Source organism: Podarcis filfolensis (genome assembly GCF_964270895.1).
Source record: "Podarcis filfolensis genome assembly, chromosome: 14".
Taxonomy (NCBI): domain Eukaryota; kingdom Metazoa; phylum Chordata; class Lepidosauria; order Squamata; family Lacertidae; genus Podarcis; species Podarcis filfolensis.
The window spans coordinates 11945298-11959204 of NC_139616.1; positions in this window are offsets into that span (position 1 = coordinate 11945298).

A 13907-nucleotide genomic window follows, 5' to 3' on the forward strand; every position below is an offset into this window, starting at 1 on the left:
TATTAAGACTTCACAAAACCATTCATCATCTGCCTCTGCCTTCCGTTTACATCTTGTTTTCCAAAACGCCTTCAGGTTTCGGAAAGATTATACAGTTAGAATGGCAAGGGTAAATAGCAGAATTATGGGCACTCAAACCTTCCACAGATGACTGTAAAAAAACATAGCAGATTACCCGCAATCCTACCATTTTACTAAGCACTGCTTTATTCAAAGCCATTGCGGCAAATTGCTAATAGGCCTTTTCGTAGGAGAAGAAGAAAGGGGGACGGGAGCCCACAACTTGGTTGTCATCACCCTTTGGTTTGGATATAATGCATTAATTCGTCAAGAACAACATTGCCATTTCTCTTTAGAAAACTGGTGACTTCCATGGGACACAACTAAGCCGTCCTGGCTGCCAGGAACCCCTCCCTGTACAGCTGCCCCAGCCTTGGGAGCACCTCACAAGGCCGCTTGGTCCTGGAGCTGCCAGGCTCAGGCAAGACGGTTTGTGCAGTGGCACAAGCAGGGTGTGGGGAGGACGCACTGCACTTCTCACTCAGCCTGCCCCCCAACTTGGCAGCAAGGCCTGGGCTAGCATGGCAGGCTCCATGCACACACTATGCGCCGGGCGTGCCCTGCCTCTCCCAATGCACTCGTGTTCCTGCCCCAAGCACCAGCAACCCACGCTACGCTACTGCCCCTCTCTCATTTTTTCCCTTTCCCACTCCCCCACTTTAATGATTTCTCTCTCATCCCTCGCCCCTTTGCAGCCTTTAGCAATGTTGGAGCTCCAAGCAATGGCATGAGCAAGACTAGAGTTTCCACCATTGTGTCCATGGTGACAAAGTGGAGTCTCCATCTTCAAGTGTCAGTCTCTCTCTGCCTTAAGGGGAAAGATGTGTTAAATACTAAGGCCTTGGGACACCCTCCCAAGGACTGGAGGATCACAGGCTTAACCTTTCCCCCACTGCTTTGATTTATTTCCATCCCTGTTTCCCCATCAGAACATTCAGCATGATGCACCCAAAACCATTTCCTATTAAAACATGCCAGTAGCTCTCAGACCCTCCAAATGTCCCTATCTTCCAGGGACATCCCTGATTTAGAGAAACCACCATGGTTTCTGATTTGATCCCAGAATGTCCCACTTTTCCTTAGGATGTCCCTGTTTTCATTGGAGAAACATTGGAGGGTATGGAGTTATCCAAACCCCAAGCCGTCTGAATGCGATCCTGTATTGGGAAGGTTTTTTTAAATGTTTAATGTTTTATTATGTTTTTATATACATTGGAAGCAGCCCAGAATGGCTGGAGCAACCCAGTAAGATGGATGGAGTATGAATAATAAAGTTATTGTTATTATGATGATGGAATAAAGGTAAAGGTAAAGGACCCCTGACAGTTAAGTCCAGTCGCAGACGACTCTGCAGTTGTGGTGCTCATCTCACTTTACAGGCCAAGGGAGCCGGCGTTTGTCCACAGACAGTTTTTCCGGGTCATATGGTCAGAATGACTAAGCTGCTTCTGGCGAACCAGAGCAGTGCACGGAAACGCCGTTTACCTTCCTGCCGGACCTATTGATCTACTTGCACTTGGACGTGCTTTTGAACTTCTAGGTTGGCAGGAGCAGGGACCGAGGAACGGGAGCTCACCCTGTTGAGGGGATTTGAACCACCGACCTTCTGATTGGCAAGCCCTAGGCTCATTGGTTTAGAGCACAGCGCCACCTGCATCCCATTGATGATGGAATAGGATGTCCCTATTTTCAACAGAGAAATGTTGGAGGGTATGGACACCCCCACACACACACATTTGTGTGTACACACACACAGAGAGAGGGGGGGCTGGGACCCTCTGGAGTCAGATGGGTGGGGTACAAATTAATTATTATTACTACTATCATTATGGAATGGGATGTCCCTATTTTTATGGGAGAAATGTTGGAGGGTATGAGCTCTTTGGAACTTTTCTGATCTGAAAGGATTCCAAGTATCTATGTGTATGTATATGTTTGTGTGTGTGAATATATCTGCTCATAACAAGTCACAGATACGTATACTTTAAGATTTGTTCTGAACATTCTTTTAAAAAAATCTTATTTCCTGTGATTTCTTTTGATGTTTTAATTTCTTCATTAGCACAGTGTCTCCAACTTGCCTGAACCAAAGGTGTTGTCTCTTTCCGTTTCCTCTTCTAATGAAACTCATGCTGTTACTAAAATTGTGCTATTAAAGATTTAAGTTCTCCAAAGGCCACATCAGTAATTGCAAGACTTGTAAAATCATCACTAGCAGGTTTGCGGCGAGAGTGACTATTGCATCCAGCTGTTAAAAACAGAGATATTGCTAGACATGTTCAACCTGCTATTTATGTTTTGAAGAAAGCGAACTGTCCTAGCCACCTACTCTAAAATGCTTTAGTTTTGCAGTAAAAGACAATTTCTATGGTTTAACTCAAAGAACCTTGAAAACAAGCACATTGCTGAAACTTCTGATTAAACTGACTTTTCTTACTGTTGGAGGTTTTGTGGTTCCAATGTCAGCTGTGCAAATGTGTTATCGTTCCATTATTGGATAGGGTTAAGGTTAGGCAGGTCGGGGTGTTGGGTAGAACTGTGCTAAAAAAAAAATTTAATTATTTTTTTGAAAGTACAAAATTAGTACTCTCAGGGGCAGAAATGTTTCATGGGGTAAAATCTAGAATGGGAAATGAACTTTTTCTATTCTATTTACTGGCACTATTTCCTTGATCTGCGGCTGCTCCTTAGAAATATTGTGTCTTATCCTTCCTAAGAATAGCCACCTGGGCAATCCCAGTCATCAGGGTTCATAATCATAACAATATTTTAATGCCACCGAGAGCAAATGAAGTCACTTTGGAGTGAAACAGTGCTTCTCAAAGACATTTTGAGGCAATGATCAAAACAAGAATCACCCAAAGGAATGAAAATGGCAACAAGTTCTCACTAGAACCTAGAAAGTTGCCTTATACTGAATCAAAACATTAGTCCATCTAGCTCCATATTGTCTACCCTGGCGAAGATCAGAGAGCAATTTCATCTCAGTCCCTATACATACCCCCCTCCAATATACTGAGCCCCCAAACTGGGATCGCATCTTCCCAGAACCCAAAAGAAGTGTTTTTTCCAGAATTGTGGTGCAAAATTGCGCAAGATCGCAGTGCCCCAAATGGCCACCGTGCTCTCATGCAAACAAACAAGCAAACAAACCCCAGGATGTCCAGATTTTACTGGGACACTTGCCTCTATAAAAGATTTATATTTATTTCTTATTTACAGTTTCTACTACAGTGGTACCTTGGGTTAAGAACTTAATTCGTTCTGGAGATCCGTTCTTAACCTGAAACTGCTGTTAACCTGAAGCACCACTTTTGCTAATGGGGCTTTCTGCTGCCACTGCGCCGCCGCCGCCGCACAATTTCTGTTCTTATCCTGAAGCAAAGTTCTTAACCTGAGGTACTATTTCTGGGTTAGAGGAGTCTGTAACCTGAAGCATCTGTAACCCGAGGTACCACTGCATATATTTTGGAAATTTGTTTCTCTCTTTGTTCTGTGTGCCTTTGTGACACATCTTAAGATATCACAGCCAACTTTTCTGTGATGGTTCATGAGAACAAGGTGTTGGCGTATGTTTGGCTGTGATGGGATGCCATTTTGAATCAAGATGGCAGACAGAAGCCTTCAAAACTGCACTGTTTTTAACCGCTGAGTTGGAAACAGCGCTGATTTTAATTCCTTTATTTATTTTGGTTTCTTAGTGTTCCCAAGGGTAGCTGGGCACTTCCCACTTAGCAATCTATATTCCATTACACTTCTGGTAATAAATCCTCTGGCACCAATTGACTGAGCTCATAGAACAGCACAAAGCGTTCATGGACATACCAGCTCCTCAGGAATGAAACTTGAGCATCTGCGACAGGAAGACTTCACAATGCTTAAGATCATAAGGAGGTTGTCTGTAATGGTGGGAGATGGGAAGTAAGAGGCGTGCTCAGGAAGGGAGGGGTGGGGCGGGCGGGTCATCCTAGGTGCCTTTACTGAGGGGGGTGACTTTTGGCGCCCGCCCATCCACAACTCCCAAGCCTACCCTGAGCCATCAGAGTAAGGGGAGAGCTGTGCTGCTTTGCCAGCGATGTTCCCCCCTTCCCTCTTCATTTTGACAGCTTGGGGGAGGCTTGGGAGTCACGGGCCTGCGGTGGACCGAATGTCTGCCATGGGCAGCTTGCTCCACCACCAGCTGCAGAGCACACATGCTGCTCCAGGCAGCTGAGCGGCTATCCTGCGCCTGGGAGGGCACCCTCCACACCACACCCCCCTCAGGAACATGCCCATCCTGGGCAATGCGGGCATATGCTTTGCCACTGAACGTGCTAAAGTAACTAGCCTGGATATGGGATAGGAAGTGGTCTGGTAAACAGAAAATGGATGATGGAGATGTGGAGCTGGGACAGCCAGCCAAGGAGAAAGCATGGATGAGAACTAGGAACAGAAAAGATTCCACAAAGAAGGGAGGGAGGGAGGTTTAGAGCAGTAGCATTCAACGTTTTGAGATCTAGGACCCACCTTTAACCCAAACACGCATCGAGGGACCCATTTCTTAATTATTATTTATTACCATGTATTTTTGCAAGATGGTAGCACTGAGGCTGTGACCTAACTTAGATCAGATCATGACCTGGGTAAGTGGGTCCTGACTCACCAGTTGGAGACCAACTGATTTAGAGGGCTGGGGATGCCTGCTAAGACACCAAGGGGCATAGCTTTGCATACCTTACAGACTTGCAGAGAAGTAGAATTCTGCCACTGCTCTCACTAGAATGTCGTGACCTGGTGGCCTGAGAGTGAGAATGGTGCCAAGAAGTGTGTGGGAGAGTCTGAGGGGGAGATGCACTTCACATATTGATTTAAACTAGCCAGCCAATCCTTTTCCTGATGGCTCCCAGTCTTAAGGACTGCTTAGACCGTGACAGCACAAACCATCATCATCAATATTTACTGTGGCTATAGAATTTATCTGAAGTGGGCCATAACCCACAACAATGAAATAATAGCAAAAGATAAATTATGTGACAGTATGAAGCCACCAGGTTACACAAAACAGCAAAGCATGGAAGACAGAATGTCTAAATGTATAGAATATGCCCAATGGGGAAGAAAGGAAAAATTGCATTGGCTCCAAGGCGCAATATTTATTGCCCTAGTCCTAAGCAATAGCAACAAGCACTGATAGAAACAGATACACAGGCAGATCAAAATTTGTGATCCAAAACAATTCTTTAGCTCTTCTACTGGGCAGCAGCATGGGACAGCCATGTGCACACTCTGTGTGTGTGTGTGTGTGTGTGTGTGTGAGAGAGAGAGAGAGAGAGAGAGAGAGAGAGAGAGAGAGAGAGACTTTTCCAAATTATGATTTATTGCATTGTATGTATATACTGCCTTTCTGCCAGGGCACTCAGACAGTTTACAATTTTAAAATACAAAAGCAAATAAAGGCTATAAAACATAGAGTGACAGAGTCCTACTAATGCGGGTGGCACAAGCTCCCTGGCCGAGTCTCTCTTCCTTCTGACTTCCCTCAGGCCACATGGGTCTCCCTTCAGCAGCCTGAGGGAAGGTGGGGAAGGAGCCTTTGCCCTCAGGCTGTTGGTTGTTCTATTCAGAAGGCAATGGTCTGTGCTCCTTGACTTGGGCTCCCTTGCTTCTGCCCTCTCTCAGGGCAGCCTGGTCTTAAAATATCCCTTCTTGTTAGGCAGAATGGGGTTGCGCCTGAGATCCGAGAAAGTATTTGGTTCCTCATCAGTATCTTGTTCTTATTCTTGTTCTACTTCATGGTTGGGGAGCCCATGACACACACACCCACCCAACCCATCAGGCCCAGTTGGAAAGGGCCAATGTTCAGAGGATCCTGGGAACAGTAGATTTTTTTAAAGGGTGCTGAGAGTCAGGGCTGGCCCACCCATTGTCAGGATGCTGTCAGCGGCTCCTGCCTGGTTGCCCAGGAAAGTATGAAGACAAGGAAAAGTTTCTTACTGCCCAAAGTCAATAGCCCATAGTTTTATGGTTCATCTCAGGTGCCAAATTGACTTTGGCCACAGAGACATAGCATGGGTGGGGCTGGGGTGCAGTTTTTTTGGGGGGGCACATTCCTCATGATGCCCTGCCAGCTGTTGTGTCCTTCTCATGCTGCCCTCCAGCTGGAGGGTGGGTGAGAAGGATGCAACAGGGCAGGGCGCCCTGCCAGCCCCACGCTGCTTTTGCGAGTGTGAATGCACCCTTCAAAGCAGTCTGATCAGACTGACTCCATGCCAGTTTGCAAGGCTGCAGGGTGGCGTCGGCCACATTGGCTGGCCAGGCAGGCAGCACAGTGCAGCCCCACTTGGCTCCAATGGCACATGCACCAGCAAGAAATGCTCTGCAACTGTTGGGCCAGCCTTGGTGAAAGGAGTTGTTGTTGTTGTTGTTGTTGTTGTTGTTGTTGTTGTTGTTGTTGTTGTTGTTGTTGTTTAGTCGTTTAGTTGTGTCCGACTCTCCATGACTCCATGGACCAGAGCACGCCAGGCACTCCTGTCTTCCACTGCCTCCCGCAGCTTGGTCAAACTCATGTTTGTAGCTTCGAGAACACTGTCCAACCACCTCGTCCTCTGTCGTCCCCTTCTCCTTGTGCCCTCCATCTTTCCCAGCATCAGGGTCTTTTCCAGGGAGTCTTCTCTTCTCTTGAGGTGGCCAAAGTATTGGAGCCTCAGCCTCACGATCTGTCCTTCCAGTGAGCACTCAGGGCTGATTTCCTTCAGAATGGATAGGTTTGATCTGCTTGCAGTCCATGGGACTCTCAAGAGTCTCCTCCAGCACCATAATTCATGGAGTTGTTATAAGAGACCTCTATTTCCCCCACAAAACCGCCGTTCCAAGAGTTCCCTGGAAAGAAGCATTGGTTCTGAGAATTGTAGCTCTGCTCAGAGAGGAGGAAAGGGCTCCTAAGCACTCTTGGCACCCTTAACAAACTACAGTTCCCAGGACTTTGACAGTTTAGAGTGGTATGGTATAAATGAATTGTGCCAATGGGGCCTGGCAGTTCATATGTTATTGCTACTTGTCCTGAATCATAGCACAACTTATTTCTCCCAGGCTTCACAATGAGCTCCTATTTGCCAGGCTAGGGCAAACAACTGGTCAAAATATGTGGTAGTTGCGTCCCTGTAGACACAACAGAAGAGATCTTCTCTAAATATTTATCAGGAAGACAGTTAGTGATTCTTGCAACCCAAAGTTAACATTTCTAGCCACATGAATGACAAAGAGGGAAATTGCAGCTCTAGCTGTAAAGATTTGTTCTTCAATCCCCCAATCTCAAGTTTTCTAATGAAGTCACAATTAATAGAAGTTTAATTCCTAAACGCAAAACACAGTTCATAACTGTTTACATTCACTTTATGGTCTGTTGATTGGCTAAGGCTGAATTAATTGAAGTCATTATGAATAGACAATTTGCAAACTGTGAAAAAGAAAATCAGAGTTAAAGAAGAACCTCCATGGTGCAATTTAGCAGGTTGCATGATTGAAGCCATAAAACTACATTATAAATATAATTCCTGTGAAAATTGTGCTCTGCTCTCTGCTGATGTTTGGGCTGGGGGAGGAGACAGGTATAAGTATTTGGATCCTACAGGATTCTTTCTGCCACTTAGATTTTCCAGGGTCAAATGTCTGCTTATTAAATTAAGTTTAACTAAAGATGTGTCTCCTACTCCCGCCCCCCTCCACTGCCCAAATCACTGAGAACAGGTGAGGCAAATCCCCCCCCATGTGGCCCAGGCAACCATTCAGCAAGGGGATGTAGCGGCAAGGCCAGGCCAGGCTCTGGGGCCCAGGTACCCCCAGCAGCAGGCAGGGCAGGATGGGGATCCCTGTATAGGGGCACCAGGATTGTGCCCCTAAAAATCATGCATACGGGGCTACAGCTCCCCTGCCCCACACTGCATCCCTAGTATAAACCCCGCAGACCAGCACTGATGCTGATACAATACATCTTTTTATCTGTGGACAACAGTTCCAGCAGTGGAGGTTAATATTTAAGGTTTTGTGTTAAGATTGTGATGGTTTTCGGATATACACTTTGACAAAGTGCTGTGGAGTATTCAGAGATGATTCTCTGATTGTATGTAGTTATTATATCTATCTATCTATCTATCTATCTATCTATCTATCTATCTAAAGGTAAAGGGACCCCTGACCATTAGGTCCCGTCATGGCTGACTTTGGGGTTGTGGTGCTCATCTCACTTTATATTGGCTGAGGGAGCCAGCGTACAGCTTCTGGGTCATGTGGCCAGCATGACTGAGCTGCTTCTGGTGAACCAGAGCAATGCACGGAAACGCCGTTTACCTTCCCACCAGAGTGGTACCTCTTTATCTACTTGCACTTTGCTGTATTTTTGAACTGCTAGGTTGGCAGGAATCTATCTATCATCTATCTATCTATCTATCTATCTATCTATATCTATCTATCTATCATCTATCTATCATTGATCGATCGATCTGTCATCACCTATCGTCTATATCTATCTATCATCTATCTATCTCTCTATCTATCCATCCATCCATCCATCCATCCATCCATCCATCCCTCTATCTATCATGGGCATTTATCCCAGTGGGTCTACTCTGAGTAAATACTGGCTGAATCCAACCCGGTGCTTCCAGCAACCTCAGGTTGGGACAAATATCCAGTGAATATTCAACTTCAGCATTCACAGATGGTAATCTGAGAATGTTGGGAAGGCATTTAGTTTCAGTTCCAGCGTGATGGCTGTTCTGAGAGATTTAAGCCCCCTGGGAACTATTTATCATCATCTTCATCATCGTCATCTTTTTTGCCATTTACCTTTCATTGTTTCTCCACCACTTCCAAACTGAAAAATGATTGCAGATTTGAGCGATTTGTACTCCCCATTTTTAACATCCCTCAAGCAGCCGCTATTATACATGGACTCTCACCTTCATTGCATCCATCTATGAATGATGCTGATCGCTCCAAAATGTCTGTTTAATTTCTGTTCTTGCGCTTCCTGAGCAACATTCAGACAAATGGTCTACCAGGCACTATTTATTACACTCCCAAGTAATATATCTTCACAGATCAAACTAATTCAGGTGCAATTTATTAGACCAACAAGTAATCTCTCTTCACCGATCAAACTAATTCAAGTCATGCGGATTCAAGATAAGTATTCCAGTCCTCTGGTAGTCCCAAAGGAACATTTATTTTTTCCATATTTCTCATTAACAACAATATTTGGTGACAACATCTGAGAACTGATGCATAATAAGGTAAAGTTAAGGTGCAAAGCAAGACTCTGCCCTGGAAGGCAGTTGGCTTGGTAACTTGGGGCCCTTGAGATATTTTTGGACTCCCAAATCCCATCAGGCCCAACAAACATGGCCAGTGAACAAGAACGATGGGAGCTGTGGTCCGTGTTAACCATTCACCACGAATTTTGTCAGCCACAGAAAGCACAGAAAATTTTGAGAGGCCAGTTTTGCTGAGCCCTAGTACAGTGGTACCTCGGTTTACGAACTTAATCCGTTCTGGAAGTCCGTTCTTAAACCGAAACCGTTCTTAAACCGAGGCGCACTTTCCCTAATGAGGCCTCCCACTGCCGATCGGATTCTGTCCTTAGACCCAGGTAAAGTTTGCAAACCAGGACACTACTTCTGGTTTCGTGGAGTTCGTTAACCAAATACAGTGGTACCTCGGGTGACATACGCTTCAGGTTACATACACTTCAGGTTACAGACTCCGCTAACCCATAAATAGTACCTCAGGTTAAGAACTTTGCTTCAGGATGAGAAGAGAAATCGTGCTCCGGTGGCATGGCAGCAGTGGGAGGCCCCATTAGCTAAAGTGGTGCTTCAGGTTAAGAACAGTTTCAGGTTAAGAATGGACCTCCAGAACAAATTAAGTACTTAACCCGAGGTACCACTGTAGTTCGTAAACAGGGCTGTTCTTAAACTGAGGTACCACTGTATTTCTCATTTTAAAATTACGTATGGAGCTGGGGAGGGAGAGACTCTGATCAAGAAAGCTAAGAGCTGCTTTTGCAGAAAGTATGGAGGGAAAGAATGTTCAGAACTAATAGACCTAAGCTGTGTGACCCAGCCTTAGGCCCAATCAGCACTATTCAGTTAAAGCACTATTACACTGTTTTAAACAGCCACATCTTCCTTTCCCCCAAATAATCTTGGGAAGGGTAGTTCCTTGAGGGTGCAGAGAGTTGTTAGGATACCCCTATTCCCCTCACAGAGCTACCATTCATTGAGTTCCTTGGGTCTTCTGGCGGTTCCCTCACTGCGAGAAGCAAAGTTACAAGGAACCAGGCAGAGGGCCTTCTCGGTAGTTGCATTTACCCTGTGGAATGCCCTCCCATCAGATATCAAAGAGATAACCAATTATATGAACCTCTGTAAGACATCTGAACGCAATCCTGTACAGTGGTGCCTCGCAAGACGAAAAGAATCCGTTCCGCGAGTCTCTTCGTCTTGCGGTTTTTTCGTCTTGCGAAGCAAGCCCATTAGCGGATTAGCGGATTAGTGCTATTAGCGGCTTAGTGGGCTTAGCGGATCAGCTGATAAGCGGCTTAGCGGATCAGCTGATAAGCGGCTTAGCGGCTTAGCGGATCAGCTGTTAAGCGGCTTAGCGGATCAGCTGATAAGCGGCTTACCGATCAACTGTTAAGCGGCTTAGCGGATTAGCGGATCAGCTGTTAAGCGGCTTAGCTGTTTAGCGGATCAGCTGATAAGCGGCTTAGCGGCTTGGGAAAAAGGGGGGGGGAGGAAAAAAAACCCCGCAGGAACTCGAAAGACATTTTCGTCTTGCGAAGCAAGCCCATAGGAAATTTGTTTTGCGAAGGACCTCCAAAACGGAAAACCCTTTCATCTAGCGGGTTTTCCATCTTGTGAGGCATTCGTCTTGTGGGGCACCACTGTATCAGCGAGCTTTTAATGTTTGATGTATCATGTGCTATTTTATATTCTGTTGGAAGCTGCCCAGAGTGGCTGGGGTAACCTAGTCAGACAGGCAGGGTGCTGCTATTATTATATATGATAGATAGATAGATAGATAATTTATTACGGTTGGAGACCAGCTTATAAAACACACTTAGGGGTACAATCCCAGAAGGAAAACAAACATTTAAAACAATGTACAACAATAAATTTAAAATTTATAAATGTGATAAGCGTATAGACACTTAAAACTTAGCTACTGCAGAGAGATGACCCAGAGTCACCAATGGAACCAAGTTTGTGGATTTTCTTAACAAACTAGTTTGGGTTGGGGGATGGTCTGCGCCTACACAGAATCTGGCGACCATCCAGGTCATCTTATGATCTTTGCCTAACAGGAAAAGGTCAATTTTTTGCTTTTCTGGGAGGTCAGCGAGCCTCACCAGCAGCGGATCAATGGTCTCACTACGTGCCTCTTCATAAAAATGATGTCTAAAGAACAAGTGCTCTGGGCTTCCTATATCCCCCAATGAACAGGCGCAAAGTCTCTGAGCATGTAGGACTTTTTAAAAGGATGCTTCTGGGACCGGCAGAGCCGAGCTTCTGGCGAGCGTAAAAGCCCTTCTTGCATTTTGGATATGAGAAAGAAGAGATATGCTGCCAGTCCAGCTATATTATTATTATTATTATTATTATTATTATTATTATTATTATTGGCTGGGTATCACCCTGAACAGAAGCTCTCCACAGTGCAACATTTCCTGGCTAGTCCCTCACATAAGCTGGTTTTTAAATTTGTTTTTCCACAAAAGCAAGAGCAGTCCTCACGTCTCTGAAGCTGCACGCAAAGGTGTTCGACCGCTGGGAGGGACGACAACAAAGAAGAAACAACTAACAATTCCCTGATTTACAGGTTACCTGACAAATGCAGCCATTTTAAAAGGTCAGAGCTTCTGCTTCGCTTGATTGAAGACTGCCAGACTCTGCCTGCCTACTGCTCAATAGGGAGGTGATAGCACGACTCTTCAAATGGCTTCCTAGCATAGAGACCTTCTGTTGTCAGGTTTCCAGAGAGGGTCATTGCTGGCCAATCTCAGTGGTATTCCAAAGGATGTTTCATGCCTACAGGGGTCTCTTGCCTTCTTATCTCCTTCCAGCATCCCACAGTGCCATTTTGAATAACACTGCACATCTTTTACATTTCTTTTCAGAGGTTTTCTTTTTTTTAAAAGTCATTTAGGAGACACAACAGCATTTGCTTACATGCAACAAAGTAGTCTCTGGGGCAATGCTTCCTGATTTAGAAACCCCACCCCCCTTGCTCACGATCCACATAGTTATTCTTGGAACATTTCTCCAATTTAAAGAATTATTTATACAGTGGTGCCCCGCAAGACGAATGCCTCGCAAAACGAAAAACGCGCAAGACGAAAGGGTTTTTCGGTTTTTGCGTTGCTTCGCTAGACGATTTTCCCTATGGGCTTGCTTCGCAAGACGAAAACGTCTTGCGAGTTTGTTCGCTTTTTTCTTAAAGCCACTTGAAGAGTCGCAGTTGCGACGGACCGTGCTTGCAAGACGAAAAACATCGCAAGACGAAAAGACTCGCGGAACGAATTAATTTCGTCTTGCGAGGCACCACTGTATGCCTGTATTACTTAAGGTAAAGGTAAAGGGACCCCTGACCATTAGGTCCAGTCGCAGGCGGCTCTGGGGTCGCAGTGCTCATCTCGCTTTATTGGCCGAGGGAGCTGGCGTACAGCTTCTGGGTCATGTGGCCAGCATGACTAAGCCGCTTCTGGTGAACCAGAGCAGTGCACGAAAACGCTGTTAACCTTCCCACCGGAGCGGTACCTATTTATCAACTTGCACTTTGATGTGCTTTCGAACTGCTAGGTTGGCAGGAGCAGGGACTGAACAACGGGAGCTCACCCCGTCGCGGGGATTCGAACTGCCAACCTCCTGATCGGCAAGTCCTAGGCTCTGTGGTTTAACCCACAGCGCCACCCGCATCCCATGCCTGTATTACTTATAGTGCAACAAAGGCAAATTTGAATGGGATAGCTCCCCACCGTTGGCTTTTACATTCTGTATCAATGATCAACAACTGGGATTGCAAAACACTCAGAGTTGGCTTCAGTGATCAGTATCCAAGGTCCATACCCCTCCAATCCCTGTTGCCGCCTAATCTAAGGATGTTGAGAAATATCACATGGTCTTAATTTTGATAGGTCGCATGGCACTAGGACTGGGCAATATATGGTTTTCAACATCACGATATATAGCCAGCTAAACATCGCAATATGCTGACATATCGCATTGTCCAAAATGAGGATGGAGCTACATAGAGGCATTGCTTGGCTTCACGGTTTTCCCCGCATTGTGACTTTTGCATAGCACATACATACATCATGATTCGTGATATATTGCCAGGTCAAAAATTATGAAACCGATTACACAATATGGACTTCAAATCGTTTTTATAGACAAAATATTGCCCAGCCCTAATACACATCATGATTCACAATATGTTGCTAGGTCAAAAATTGTGAAAGTGATATCACAATATGGACTTCAAACTGGTTTTGGATGCTATATTGATATATCACCCAGCCCTACAGGGCACACCCGTTCCTCTGGTATCATGTTATTTTCATGCCTGCAGATTTCTGTCTTTAGCAAGCTCAGTCTGGAAGACATTTCACACAGAATGTTTTTAAATGAACACCTCAGATGTGCTAAGCATACATTTTTGAAGTGTGAGTGTCCCAAGCAAGCATTTAATAACACCCTTGGTGTGCAGGTGATACCTGAGTCAGAGCTGGCATGGGCTACAGCTCCCTGTGAAGTGATGGCAAACCTAGACATGCTGATACCTAATTTTAGAACAGGGGTCAGCATGTTAGG